We start from the raw sequence: 15,902 nt of genomic DNA, 5'->3' as shown, positions 1-15,902 counted from the left end.
CCTTTAGCCTCCTTGTTAGAGCGCCCGACGCTTATGCCGGCGGTTCGAGTCCCGCTTGGAGTGGGCGGTTCGAACAGGAGGGGTTACATTGGTGCCGTGACCCGGGTGGGAGTGAGGTTTAGGGCCGTGAGTTAAAACGGAGGCCAGTTAGTAGCTGCTGTGTGAGTAAACCTTACTCCTCTGATCTCAAGAGATGCTTTAGCGACTGAGCCTAGAGGTTGCAGCCTTTAGCCTCCTTGTTAGAGCGCCAGACTCTCATGCCGGCGGACCCGGGTTCGAGTCCCGCTTAGAGTGGGCGGTTCAAACAAGAGGGGTTACATATGCACGGGAAATCATAAGAGAGCATCAGCTTTCGTTTCTGCTCTGACAGCCACAAGACTATGGCGAACGCTGTGCTGTGAGTGTGTCAATCAAATCAGGAAAATTGAGAGAACATTGTACTTGGTATGTTTTTCATCTTCAAACCAAACTTGGGTTTTCAGCCGACAAAGCATAAATCCTGTCTGGCTAGCGCGCTTCCCATATTTTTTACCCGGTCAGTGAGCAGAGAGTAGGTGGTCTTTTTGTGACTGTTCGATGGCATTCCACCACATGAGCGTCTACACTACGAAAGTATTCTGTTCGAATTTTGTTTTTCACTCCCTAAAAAAATCCCACAATACACTGCAAAAAAGAGTGAGCATCTATATTCACTATGCTCTCTTTCCGGACATTACGTCAAATTTCTGAAGTGCAAAACACTCAGTAATAACTACTGTATAATGACATTTTCAAATATTTGAAAATACTTTTTTTAAATTATATGTCAGTATAAAAACTCTCTTAACATTTATAATTAATATCCGGCTTAAATGTTGTCAGGATATGTAACAGAACAATGTGTTTACACAGCATAAATTATATAAAGCAGATATACAGTAGGTCCTGTCTGTTGTTGGTTAATACCAAAGTAGACATTAAAAGTAGTCGTTCTACGTAGACGTATGTAGTCATGTTGCTAGAAATCATATTGCCCCACTGTACAGTGAGCCTGAGTCCTTACTAGTGCCCGGATTCCTGTACACAATATACTGATTATCAAGCGGGAGATGATTGAGATGCACCCTTAGTGCGGTTCATGAAGTTCTCTCCTGATGAGCTGATGATCTGGATCAAGTGTTTTAATTAAGGAAGACAAAATATGTGCAGAGCAGTGCATGTGTTCCCAGGACCAGGTTTGAACCGCTGATCTGAAATATACACCATTATGTCACAAACTGTCTATATGAGTATGACGTTTTTTGTTTTAAAGAACTTATTTGTGGCCACCAATATTGAAATGTGGATTATGGAACATTAATGTCACAAGATACAACCTATAAATAAATATAAACTAAGTAGTGCCTTGATTTTACATGATATGCACTTAACACAGTCTTGTTAGTCAATCCACTGAATGAATCAGGCATCTGAGGCATCATATAATGCTGTACTGGTACGGTAGCGATGTCTGATTAGGAATAGCCTTGTCTTTGATATACAGGGTATAGATAAATTAATTGTAATAATAAATTGTGTCGTACCAGATAATAGCTACTTTAAAACCCTTACTGCATTATTGGTAGTGATGTGTTCAAAGCTGTAACTAGTTCAATAATAATCCCACTGCATCCATCCATCCATCCATCCATCCATCCATCCATCCATCCATCCATCCATCCATCCATCCATCCATCCATCCATCCATCCATCCATCCATCCATCCATCCATCCATCCATCCATCCATCCATCCATCCATCCATCCATCCATCCATCCATCCATCTATCTATCTATCTATCCATCCATCCATCCATCCATCTATCTATCTATCTATCTATCTATCTATCTATCTATCTATCTATCTATCTATCTATCTATCTATCTATCTATCTATCTATCTATCTATCTATCTATCCATCTATCCATCTATCTATCCATCCATTCATTAATTCATCCATCTATTATCCATCCATCCATCCATCGATCTATCATCTATCATCCATCCATCCATTCATCTATCCATCTATCCATCTATTATCTTATTTCCCTACAGTTGTCAGTCAATGTCGTTTATGCAAGATATTTACATTTACAACAGCAAAAATATGTTTCCCCCTTTTTTTCCAATATTACAGCACCTCATCATATTGTATATTGCAACTTCAACTTCTAGTCAGAAGTGCTATTGAAGTCTAGTTAATAGTTTATTTTCTTTCCCATTAGAACTAGGCAATTTGTAAAAATTTTAATAATTGTAATTATTTTTGTACAAACACTATGATTGTGATTTTTGGGCATAAAGCATTTCATAATCCTGCTGCTTAGATAGATATCAAGGGTAAAAGAACATAAAAATCACACTGAAACAGCAACTCTCACATTCAAAAGGGTGTGCAAAAACTACAAACTTGCAAGCGATGTGTTTTGTCTCCAAATTGCATCATGTTTTACCCAAAAGAAAGAGTTACCCTTTAAGGGTAAAGGAACAAAGCACAAACCTCTTTCAGCTGATGCCAAAGTAAAGTGAAGCATAAAAATAACGCAGTTCTCATTAGATTCACATTATACCAGAACCAGAAATCTGACTCAATCCTCTTTTTGGTGCACGTTAGTTGTGACATGGACAATATGATTTGATACTTTTTTTGTAACTGAGGACACTTAAAAATATTTTATTAATACAATAACTAACTAATATCAACAACAACAACATATAGAATATAATCTTTAACAATGCAAGTTAAAAAACGCACCACATAAATCAAACTAAACTTAGAGCAATGCCAGGTGGAGTTTGTGTCAAGCAAGCACATATAAGCAAGTTGCCCAAAAAGCATTATATCAGGATGGCAGAACAGACTGCTCTTTACAGCAGTAGACGATATGTAGATGATAATTAATTAAATTAAATTACCTTGTGTGGTTTAATAATCACACTATTTCATATTGCAATATCAATTTAAAGGACTATATGTAGAATTCAGAAACCTTTGTTTTTAGCGACACCAGTGGCCGTTAAGTTAACTGCAGCAGCAACTTATTGTTTGAACATGATTCAATTACTCACAGCTCTTCACTTAGAAGTAAAAATAAGTTATACCTTTGCAGCAAAATACTTTTAACAAACATCTCGACGCCATCCACACAACATTTAGAGGATGCATATGTAAATATGTGCTGCATCCTTTCCTCTCAAAATAAAGTTAAGAAAGCATCTGATCATAGAGATGTGGATATGTTTGCACCAGCTCTGCAATTCACCGGCGTTATGTCGGCAGATGAGCTCATTAAAATGACACTGTTATGATAGATTATAAAGTTGATTTGAGACTATAATCTATAGAGATCTGGCTGTGCGAGACTATAGTTTGAATTAATGCCTTTTCTTTGCATGACACACTGACATTGTAAGCATTCATTTAATGTGTCATTGAACGGAAGAGAGGCTCTCGGGAGCATGCATAAATGTTAGGGTAGAGTGGGAAAAAACGCCCCCATGGGGTAAAACGCCCCCCCCTACGGTTTTTCCCAAAATAACCACTAGATAAAATCAAGATACATTTTTGTTGTTGCTATGGACTACTTTGACCAGAGTGATGTAGAAGTTTTCACTGCAAAGCTTACACTGGTGATGTACCTGAGAGAAAAGGATTTCACGTTAAGTGAATTTTTTACAATAAGAAAAAAAAAAAAAACGTTTTAAAGCTTGCAGTTTTGCAAAACATCACAGTTGTATATGATATGGGAAGAGCAAGGCCTATAGTTAGTGAGTACTTGTTATTTAAAGGAACACTCCACTTTTTTTGAAAATAGGCTCATTTTCCAACTCCCCTAGAGTTAAACGGTTGAGTTTTACCATTTTCCAATCCATTCCGGCGATCTCCGGGTCTGGCCGTAGCACTTTTAGCATAGCTTAGCATAGATCATTGAATCTGATTAGACCGTTAGCTTCTCATAAAAAAAAAAATGACCAAAGACTTTCGATATTTTTCCTATTTAAAACTTGACTCTTCTGTAGTTACATTGTGTACTAAGGCAGACGGAAAATGAAAAGTTGTGATTTTCAAGGCCGATATGGCTAGGAACTATACTCTCATTCCAGCGTAATAATCAAGGAACTTTGAGCCATACCATGGGTGCAGCGACGCAATGATACTACCCAGCGCCTGAAAATAGTCCCCAGGACGCTCCCTGTGTAAGCAGGTTGTCACAAGTTTTTGTTGTTATATGGTTATAGTTAGCCTATTTTCAGGCACTGCTTAAAATCATTGCACCTGCTGCACCCATGGTATGCTAACGGTCTAATCAGATTCAATGATCTATGATAAACTATGCTAAAACCGCCAGACCCGGAGATCGGCTGAATGGATTTGAAAACGGTAAAACTCAACTGTTTAACTCTAGGGGAGTTGAAAAATAGGCCTAAGCCTTTTTTTTTTTTTTTTTAAGTGGATTGTTCTTTTAAGGAAAATATAATTATATTTTCAGAATTAGATAAAAAAAATTAAAACCTAGTCTGTGGAGTAAAACGCCCGCATATATACGGTAGTTACCATGTTCTGAACATCACATTCTTTGTTTTTCCATCAAATGTAATCAACTAGGTGGTTGAATAAAAATATTTGGACTTTATATTTAAAAACTACCTCACATTAGCATCATCTAGCTAGTTAGCCAGCCAGTTAACATCAGTTAACAATTATTTTTCAAAATGGCTAATTTATGTACTGTTTTTTTTGGCTTGCCTTTTTAATTTTAAGCTAAAACATGCTTGTACTCTGGTTTTGCTGTAAACTTATAAAGCAAATTGCTCTGTCAGAGTGGAGGCCCCCTTGGTACAAATTGCAATTTTTTGTTAAAAATTGAATAAAATGAAAACTCTGGACATTTTTCATACTTGGTTTATAATTCGTTCATTCAAATCATTCTTTCATAGACAACCTAAGAAGACTGGGAAGGTCTTGTTTAAAGCTACACTGTGTGATATTTTCCCCCATCTAGTGGTGAAAAGGTATATGACCATCCAGTGAATTTTAGTTTCTGTTCCTCTCAATTCCGATTTCGTTTCAACTCCTACAGTGGCCGATTTAGTCCAAGATTAACATGGCTTCCAGTTCGACCTCGTCCACATTCGACACGGTGCCTGTGGGATATTCTGTGCGCAGTGGGATGGTTGGAACTCAACTGGCCTAATTATTCGGCTAGAAAGAACTGCAGCTAATCCAGAGTGAACTTTGATTATAGTAATGTTTATTCAGTCATCCAATTGCAAGGCATAAACAGGTTTGCGTGGATATGTACATAAATGTGGTTTCTGTGAGATAACAAATAAGAATGGTAAATATACATACACAGTTAAGAACTGTATAACTATACTTATAAGTTACATTTGTATAATGTAACCGTAAACCAGAGCTTATTGTACCATATATAGGCGCTAAATGCAGCTGCATTAAAAGGAGCGGAGCTGCCGCTGCTGCTGCTAACAAGCGGTGTCCGGTTACAAAAGTGTGTGCGGCGCTTTAACGTTAGCACTGCAGTGCGCTCTGTATAACAATTGTTAAAATGCCTAAAATACATATTTCCATCAACATACATTACAAGCAAATATTTTCTATAAACGAATAAACATTGTTGATAACAAAATAACTGAATGATTATTCAAATAGGTGAGCATTACGCTATTGTATGTTGACACAAAAATACTTCTGAGGTGACATCAACTGAATTACGCGATGACACACTCTGAAACACATCTACAATGACAATAACTATTATTACTCACGGAGTTATTAACGCACAGAAATACCACACAAGGGAAAACAGACTTTTGAGGAATAAACAAGCCAGGAAAACTCTGTATAACTGTTACTGGACGCTGCTGAGATGAAAACTCTCTGCGCATGCACCAGACAAGTCTGAACAAGTTGACGCGCACATGCGCGAGGCAGAGAATTTTGTACAGTGCCATCGAGTATTAAAACCGGTTAAAACGCGAAAAGCGAAGCTTGAATTTACGGGTATGTCCCTCTTTGGCTAATGTACTTTCAAGATGGAGGGGCAACATGGCGACCACCGTTAGATCCCATTACCTTATGTATTTTCAATGGCATATTATAAACTTACGAGAATACTTTATTACTTAAAAGAAGTAAATATACATTAATGAGCACATATATTTTTGAAAGAACTAAGTGTTTTTAGCTAAGAATAGACTAAAAAAGTTACACAGTGTAGCTTTAAGTTTTGTTGCAAGCTGGTCACACATTGCCAATAAAAAAATAAAAAAAAAGATTAATACATGACAATTTTTACATATAGCCCTTTTTAATATTATTAATTGTGCAGCCAAATTCAAATGATCATTCTCCAACAGTTTTGTTCTGAATAGTAGGCTATAAAAGTAGACTTCAACCCTTTATCAGCTCTGCTCAAAGATCCAAAGAATTAAAATATTAATCTGTATTCATTGACGTCGCATTCCTGATATTTCTAATAGCAGTGTTTACACTGACAGCAGTAACTCGCTGATCTATCAAGCAGGGATCCAAACATCTCTTCCTGTGCTGACATGAGTTGAACATCAGGCAGAATGACACACTGAAGCAGGAGAAATGCAGTCTAGTTTGTTTACTGACCTTCCCGTCTCCCTACTGGCAACAAACAATCAGAGATGTCTGTCTCTCTGCCTGTGCTCTCGGAGAACTGGGGCAAGGTGACTTCTCTTCCAGCACTCCGATAAAGTAGTATTCCACTTCATTGGGTCACTCGTTCACCTGCAAGACAGAGAAAATACATTTACCTGAACATACGTTTAAAAAGCTGCCGTAGCTCCAAGTATGTCACATCTTAAAAACTAGATTTTTACATTTTCAGAGCAAAATTTGAGGTGAGTTTGCACATGAAAAACCACTATGCTACTGGCTCAAGTCGACAGCCTCTATGCTTATCTGGCCAATTGCACCACTACCAGAAATCACTGGAACACACTATTGAAAAGCAGTATTGAAAGCTCATCGATTCCATATTTATCATCTTATATTCTGCATGTTTGGATGTTTTTAAATAAACACAGACCACAAACTATACAAGTGTCAGGGCTGGACAATATGATATGACATTGATATAAGTGATCACCTGGATTTAGACCTACCAATATTTTATTTATATAAAGTGTTCACAGGCAAATTGGTTTCATGCATTTCACAGGCGTCAAAATCAGGTTCATATGAATGCTATGAAACACGATTCCTGGCTGCACGTCAATATCCATGGATCACTAGATTTTTGATAAGTTGTAATGAACACTATATCGAGTCCAACCTTTAGTTTAAACTGATAATCGTTTGCTTTACTCGCGTTTCACAGTTTCCCCTATTATCTCCAGTCATGCAGCAGCTCTTCTGCCACTCAGTCCCGGCGGAGGGGGCGTGTTCCTATGCATACCCTCTATTTAACAGTGATGGTGACGAGACTCCATTAGATTCAGGTGTGCCTCATCACGCACCGCCAGACCTGGTTTTTACTGCATCCTTCCTCTCACACACACCCAGTCCTGTCGGGAACCTGGCAAAGGGCGGCGATTTAAGGGACAAGGTGGCACTGATAATAAGGGGGAGGCAGCCGCTCCGTCACACATGGATGAACAAAATTTGAACTAAATTGAGCTGGTTAATGAAACTAACTTTGCAACATTGACGCCGTTATTGAACTGAATTGAATTAACATTGATCTGACTGGAGCTGAATCATGACACTATTGTTTTCTGCAGAGCTGCTCATAGCGGAAATTGAACTTGAACTCATAATCGTTGAACTTTGCAACACTGTTTTAATTCAGTTCATTGAAATTAAAGGGGGGTCTAATGCTTTTTCATGCATTCTGACTTATTTACACTGTTAAAGAGTTGGATTCTCATGCTGAACATGGACAAAATTTCCAAAAACGAGTGGTCCTATGACCCAGTATTCCTGTGCTAAATACACTCCTTCCTTCCCCAGTTTTTTTTAGGACTATGGCCATGTATTACTTCCAAATGGGTTTAACTCCTTGTATGGGCACTTCTCCAAGAATAGCGTGTGCGAGAGCCAGAGTGCGTCCATCAACAAGCTTCGTTCAGGTTACGGGAGTCATCGACAGCGCTGTCATTTTGTTTTTAGACCACAGCATCAACAATCTCTTTAGCTCCGCCCACTGCACTCCTCCACAAGTTTGGCTGTTTTTGGAAAGAGTCGGTACAGCTTATCTATATTTTATAAATCTTATAAAACTAAAGACTTTTTTGAGATATGAAGGACGCAATACTACTCTGTAGGTACTCAAGATTAACATGAGATTGGCAGAAACTGTGCGTTACCCCCCCTTTAAGCTGAATAATGACACTATCATTTTATGTAGAGCTGCTTTTGAATTTGTTTCGTAATTGATTACATTTTACAATGTACGATGTAATTTCAAGTGTGGCTGCTTTAAAACAATCTATATTGTATAACACGCTTGACTTGGAAGTGCCATGGTTTTCCTTGGAGTCCAATGTAAATGCAAAGGTACATAAATATGGTAATCGTTCAATGCTATGGCAAATGAATATGCTAATCGTACAGTGCCTTGGAATATATCACAATGCCCTCTAAAACCTTCACATGGTACCACTTTTTTAAAGGCAAGATCCTGATTTAGTAAATTCTAGACAGATAGATTTAGTGGTCATTCATGAGTATAAAAGCTGTGCGTCTTTTCATAGCATGTGCCATTTGTCACATCGCTATTTTTTGTATTTATTTATTTATTACTCTTTATTTTGCTCAGGGAAAGTCTGTTTTCTGCAACTGTCTTTCTTTCCACGGACTTTTATCCAGTTAGATATTCACACGTTTATGATAATGCTGCTGTTATCAATGTCACATAGACCTTTCCGAAGCTGTAGTGTGTTCTGACATTACTGCGGCTGTTCTTGCGCACTGTATCGCATGACAAAATGTCATATGCAACCCATTCTATTTTGGTATTAGCCATGACATGTTGACGTTCCGATCACATGTCGCTGCTCTGCCAAGCCAAGAATATGACAAGATTTATTCCTGTTCCCTTTAAACACTGCTCATACAGTAGCTGCACTTATAAAACATGATATATAATAAAGCATTAAAACAAAGGGAACATTTCGAATGGATGTGACAATTGTATACAACATACCGTGCATTGATTTTATCGTTTGAAACATTACAAGGCAACACTGAAATGCCTCATCAAATTATGATACAGTATCAAGGACACACCTGCAGACCAAAGTGATTTATGCTTTAAGATGGTGTGCAATCTATCATTGGGGTGAAAGTCAACCACAATTACAGTGCACTTCTGTGAGGTGAAGGTACACCTCAGATATCCCAATCAATTTGATCAGTATACTAATCAAAACTATATTTTGATAGCATCTGAAGAAAATGTGAGTGGTGCTTGCAAGTGTAAAAACAGTTGCTAAGATGTTTGGAGTAGTCTGGATTTTAGCATGTTGCTTATGGCTGCTAAAGCTTTCTGGGTAATCGATAGTTGATCCAAGTGATCCCACCCCAAATGTCTATGACCTTCTGATCTCTACATATAATTCAGTCTAAAGGATTGTTTCAAAGGATTGATTTGTTTCCTCTATAGGGAAATTTATTTTTAATGTAAAACGTTAAAGCCCTACTGTGAGCTAAGTGGTTGTTAATCCATGGTATTTGCTTCTGTTGAAGCAGCCAGCCTGCGTTATTTCAACGAATTGTTTAAATGATAGTGTTAAGGAGCTGAATTCATGGTGAAAAACGTCTCGGTTACCTTTGTAACCCTCGTTCCCATTCAGTCGGTCACTCTCGACGCCACGTCGGAGTACCGACGAATAGGAGCCAATCTACTTCGAGTGTAACTAAACGAGCCAATGCACATTGGCATGCAATGATTGCACCAGGTGCTCATGCCACGCCGTGCGGGTATAAATGAGACACAGGTGATTGCATCAAATCAGCCTTTTGCTGAGGAGCCGAGTAGGTAGACAGGCACCCCAGCAGGGTACAGAGGACATGGCGACGGGACGTGGCGTCTCCGTTCCCTCCTTCAGGGAACGAGGGTTACATACGTAACCGAGACGTTCCCATTCAGTCGGTCACTCTCGACGCCACGTCGGAGTACCGACGAATAGGAATCCCTACCAAAGCGCCATGGCCTCTGCCCCCTTCCAGTGCCCTGTGTGAGCCACCTGAGCTCTCTTACCTGATGAGACGGGGCTCACACCGGGAAGTCCATCACTGCCGTTCCGCAAGACCCGCTCAGTGATTTATTGGATAACACTGGGAAGCGTGCCCTAGTGAAGGGGACGCTGCGGAGCCCACATCGTACCCCGAAGGAGTTATGTGGAGTACAATGCTGAGCCGTAGCCCGCAACGGAGAGAGGGGGCTCAGTCCCATTGACAGGAAGGCTCTCCCAAGGGAAAGACACAGGCTTCCCGTAGGAGCGACTGTGGAAGATATATGGGATCCCCGTAGGGTCACTCATATAACCCGAGCCCAATACCGGTTCTCAAGGATTCAGCGGCAAGGGGCCTGATGCCAGACGTTCCGCCACGTCCGGCACCGAGGGCGGTGGAGGACTCACAGAGTTTGCTTCTGGAGAATATAAGCGCCGTAGCGCAGCAAGCCGACAAGAGACGGGGCCTCTCAGTGCTTCTACCCGTTTGAGGTGAGAACACAGGAGGAGACCGGCTCTACACGTAGGCTATAGAATCTAGCGAACGTGTTGGGTGTCGCCCAGCCCGCAGCTCTACAGATGTCTGACAGCGAGGCGCCACATGCCAGCCTCCAGGAGGATACAACACTTCTAGTAGAGTGTGCTCGCACCCTGAGCGGACAGGGCACACCTTGTACTTGGTAAGCCAAGGTGATGGCATCCACTATCCAGTGGGCCATCCTCTGCTTGGAGACAGCCTTTCCCTTCTGCTGGCCTCCGTGACAGACAAAGACCTGATCTGAGGTTCTGAAGCTTTGAGTTCTATCCACGTAAACCCGCAGAGCGCGGACGGGACAGAGCAAAGCTAGGGCTGGGTCTGCCTCCTCCGGGGGCAGTACTTGCAGGTTCACCACCTGGTCCCTGAAGGGAGTGGTAGGAACCTTGGGCACATAGCCAGGCCGGGGTCTCAACACCACGTGGGTATCACCCGGCCCGAACTCTAGGCACGATTCGTCGACCGAAAATGCCTGCAGGTCCCCTACCCTCTTGATGGAGGCCAATGCAGCCAACAGCAAAGTTTTCATAGACAGAATCTTTAGCTCTGCTGACTGCAAAGGCTCAAATGGGGCATTCTTGAAGTGCTCTGAGCACCAGAGCAAGATCCCAAGAGGGTATGGAGGGAGGGCGAGGAGGATTTTACCGTCTCGCCCCCCTAAGGAACCTGACGACCGGGTCGTGCTTCCCAACCGTCTTACCTTCTACATGGTCGTGATAGGCAGATATTGCAGCAACATAAACCTTGAGGGTGGAGGGCGACAGCCTACGCTCCAACCCCTGTTGCAGGAAGGAAAGCACAGACGCGATCTTCAGGGGTCTTCTCGGCGAGAAGAACACCACTCGACGAACAGGTTCCACTTCAAGGCGTAAGCCTGTCTTGTAGACGGTGCTCGTACCGAAGTGATGGTGTTAACTACCTCTGACTCCAGAGGAGATGGCGGGCGAGTTGCCTTTTTCTTTTTCTTTTTTTGACATGCGACGGGAGCACAGACCACCTTGTCGGTTGATATACGCAACGGTCGCAGTGTTGTCCGTGCGGACCAGTACATCTTTGCCCCGTAACCGCGCTTTGAGGCGGCCCAGAGCAAGATGCACCGCTAGCAACTCGAGGCAATTGATATGCCAATGCAGGTGCAGGCCCGTCCAAACCCCTGACACTGCATACCCGTTGTACGTGGCTCTCCAGACCATGGCAGAGGCATCCGTGAAAACCACAGCGTGCCTGGACACCTGTTCCGGGGGCACTCCGGCCCGAAGGAACGAGGGGTCTGACCATGGACTGAAAGACTGGCGGCAGGCCGGTGTGATGCTCACCCGGAGAGTGCCGCGTTGCCACGCCCATCTCGGGACTCGGCCGAGTAGCCAATGCTGAAGCGGTCTCATATGAAGCAGGCCGAGCGGTGTTACTGCCGCAGCGGCTGCCATATGCCCCAGGAGCCTCTGAAATTGGTTTCAGTGGAACCGCCATCCTGCCTTGAAACGTGTTCAGGCAGTTCAGCATCGACTGGACACGCTCCTCTGGGAGGCACGCTGTCCGTTCGACCAAATCCACACCGAGAAAAGAGATCCTCTGCACGGGGGCGAGTTTGCTCTTTTCCCAGTTGACCCGAAGACCCAACTGGCTGAGGTGTCTGAGCACCAGGTCCCTGTGTTCGCACAACTGATCCCTGGCTTGACTGTGCTAGAATGAGCCAGTCGTCGAGATAGTTGAGGATGCGAACGCCCTGTTCTCTCAGGGGCACAAGGGCCCCCTCCGTGACTTTCGTGAAGACACGGGGGGACAGGGACAGCCCGAAGGGCAGGACTCTGTACTGATATGCTCGACCCTCGAACGCAAAGCGCAGAAACGGCCTGTGTCGAGAAAGAATCGAGACATGAAAGTACGCGTCCTTCAGGTCGATCGCTGCAAAACAATCTTGGGGACGGATGCATTCGAAAATGCATTTCTGCGTGAGCATCTTGAACGGTAGCTTGTGGAGGCTCCGATTCAGGACTCGCAGGTCCAAGATTGGTCATAACCCACCGGTTTTCTTGGGTCCAATGAAGTACGGGCTGTAGAAGCCGGTCTTCATATCGGCTGGAGGGACCGGCTCTATCGCGTCCTTCGCCAGTAGGACAGCGATCTCCACACGCAGGGCATGGGCATCTGCGGCATTCACCGAGGTGAAGCGGACGCCCTTGAACCTGGGGGGGGGGCACCGGGCGAACTGAATCGCATAGCCGAGCCTGATGGTCCGAATGAGCCAGCGAGACGGACTGGGGAGCTCTAGCCAGGCTCGCAGAGTCCGTGCAAGCGGGTCAATAGGGACCACCGGCGTACCCACCGTGGGGCAGCGAGGTGGAATGCAGGTACCAGGCTGGGGCGGCTGTCTCATGGAGGCGGCCCGCAGCGCGGTTGTGAGTGTGCGGTGCACACTTACCTGATTTCACGAGAGGGCAGAGGGTACGTGAGAAGGCTAGGTTGCGTCCTCGAACCGTCCACTACTGTCCACTGGCGAAGGAGGAGGATGAGTGTGGTCCGGCGTTTGACCTTCCACAGCTCTCCGAACCCCCTAGGGACCCAGAGATGGGAAGAACTGCTCTTTTTTTTTTTTTGAGAATTTGGGTACCACTGGTTGTGACACCAGCGGTAGAACGGATTTTGACTCAAGATTTTCTACCCGGCCCTCCTCCGGGGAAGAGCAGCCCCGCCCATCTCCCGGTCACCCGTCTCAGAGGTGATGTTTCACCGACCGCTTAAACAGCAGCAGAGACAGGTAGCGTCATCCCCTGCAGGACACAGTAGAGCAGGCTGTGCCAAGTGTGTTTTTTTTTTGTTGTTGCAGGGGACGACGCCTTTGGCGACGAGCAGACTGAGGGGCGGCCCACGAGGTCCCTGCCAAGTTTTCCATGCACATCCAGGAGTGATCCCGGGAAGCATGGCTGTTAACTCTGAATCCGATTCAGCGAAGCACACACCATTACAGTGGGCTCAGCATCATCCTCATTCCCAGAGCACAACAGCCCTCTCTCCGATGCAGCGATTGACATCTGACCCGCGCTACAGCCTAGCACTCAACGGCACACGGCACGCAGAGAAACGAGAGGTCCGTTCGGGTTTCCCCGACGGCAACTCTCGCTGATCTCCGCGGTCTCCCAGAGTGTCGAGCAGACCCGCGGCTGTTCTTTTACACACGAGCGGCGGCTGGCCAACAACAAAGGGGACTCAAGCTTCCCGGAGAAAGATGAGTCGCGACCGGCGTGCCGACGTGGTCATGTTCTCATTAGAAAACATGACCACCCACGAACACAGTCTCAGCATAGGCCCAGACATGTGAAACAGTGTTCGTGGCCGTCAGTGAGGACAGGAAACAACCGCATCCAGAAACACACAGATAGAATGTCATCTTTAAAAAGACGCAAGCTCTATCTGTGTAGCTCTTTTAGGGAAACTGCTCTCCGCGGTGCTGAAGCACACAGGGGAATAGTCGCGGCGACACAGACAGGGAAAAAGTGCAGCCTGACGTGCGCGCTCTCTCTCTCATAGAAGGCGATCTCTTACCAGCCGTGAAAACGGCTTTTCAGCGCTCTTAATAGCGCACCGAACCAGCTGTGAGAACAGCCTTTTGTTTTTGCTCAAAATAGAAAAAGAAAGAGAGAAATCAACCCCGCTGCAGTGCCGTCACTCCAACACCAAACGAGGAGAGGTCCACCGAAGAGCTTGACTCGTTATAATGTTAACACACGCTTTGTAGAGAGTGATTTTAGGACAAACCATTCACCACTCGGCTCCGAAACAAAAGGCTGATTTGATGCAATCACCTGTGTCTCATTTATACCCGCACGGCGTGGCATGAGCACCTGGTGCAATCATTGCATGCCAATGTGCATTGGCTCGTTTAGTTACACTCGAAGTAGATTGGCTCTCGCGAGCGAGATTCCTATTCGTCGGTACTCCGACGTGGCGTCGAGAGTGACCGACTGAATGGGAACTACATTACCCATGATGCTGTACAGAAAACTCCACCAATTAAAACTCACCAAAAGAGCTTTTTTAGCTCTGCTCATGAAGCACCGCGAATGACACATTAGAGTTAGTCTCATTACGCTCTCAAACATATATATTAATTAATGTTGGTCAAAAATGGTCTACGGTGGTGGCGGACGAACACGACCATCCACACACACAGTAAAGTACCCTACCCCTGTGAACTTTATTGCCCAGTACTGACAATAAATCCAAAAAAGCCACCATTTCAGAAAAGCCATTCTGAAAGCCACTGTTGGTTGTAGAGCCCAACCAATTTGATAGGCCGATATGAGCCTGTCGCAGATATATCAGCATCAGCGTATATGCCGCAGATATGCCACCCAGTGTTAATTTTGACAGCAAATTTTGATTTAGATTTAGTCATAGTCTTTTGACTAAAATGCCATTTAGTTTTAGTCATATTTTAGTCACCTGAATTGTTTTTAGTTTTAGTCTAGTTTTAGTCGACTAAATCTACAGTAGTTTTAGTCTCCTAAAATCTAATGAGTTTAGTTAAATTGTAACACATTAAGCATTTAAGCATTACATAACCGACTGTCACTTGAACTGACATTTTGACATAATTTTGTTTTTGACATTAAAAATACACGAAACAGAGCTCAATTCACTTTTTGTTTGTTTTTTAAAAACATCTATATAGTTTTTATAACTTTGTATTTCTGTTTTAGTTAGTAGGCCATATCAGGTTAAGCTAAAGCTTCAAATTAGTTTATTTATTTTTTTAAATTTCAGATAACATTTATTTAATTTCAAGTAATGAAGATTTTTTTTAAATGGTTTTAGTTAACTATTATAACCCTCATACTTTATTGAATATGTGTCAACTACTGGTCTTTCCTCCTGACTATGAATTAAATGGGAATTCAATTAAATACAGTTTATTGTGTAACCAAAAACAAATATATAATGCGTGACTTTTAATTACAAACAAGCTTGAAATACACATTGACTCTTATTTTGAAATGTCTGAGCCTTACAGTTGCAGGAGCTCATTCAAGTTCAGGAGATAAAATATGCGTTGTTACAACCGTCTAAAACATATTACTATATAAACATTGTAAAGTAAACATTGTCATTATTCATCAGCATT

At 43.2% G+C, this 15,902-nt stretch overlaps 1 protein-coding gene across 1 annotated transcript in view; it reads right to left on the bottom strand.

The window, feature by feature from the left end:
• LOC307135803 (leucine-rich repeat and fibronectin type-III domain-containing protein 2) overlaps positions 1–15,902 on the bottom strand; it is a 218,744-nt gene that overhangs the window by 129,527 nt on the left and 73,315 nt on the right. The window contains exon 2 of the mRNA XM_079832482.1: positions 6,659–6,796. The gene's annotated coding sequence lies outside the window, so the exon portion shown is untranslated. The remainder of the gene's footprint in view (positions 1–6,658; positions 6,797–15,902) is intronic.

The sequence above is a fragment of the Gobio gobio genome, assembly GCF_949357685.1.
Source record: "Gobio gobio genome assembly, chromosome: 13".
Lineage (NCBI taxonomy): Eukaryota > Metazoa > Chordata > Actinopteri > Cypriniformes > Gobionidae > Gobio > Gobio gobio.
The sequence above is the reverse complement of the archived record's forward strand: the minus strand, read 5'-3'. Positions and strand labels throughout refer to the sequence as shown.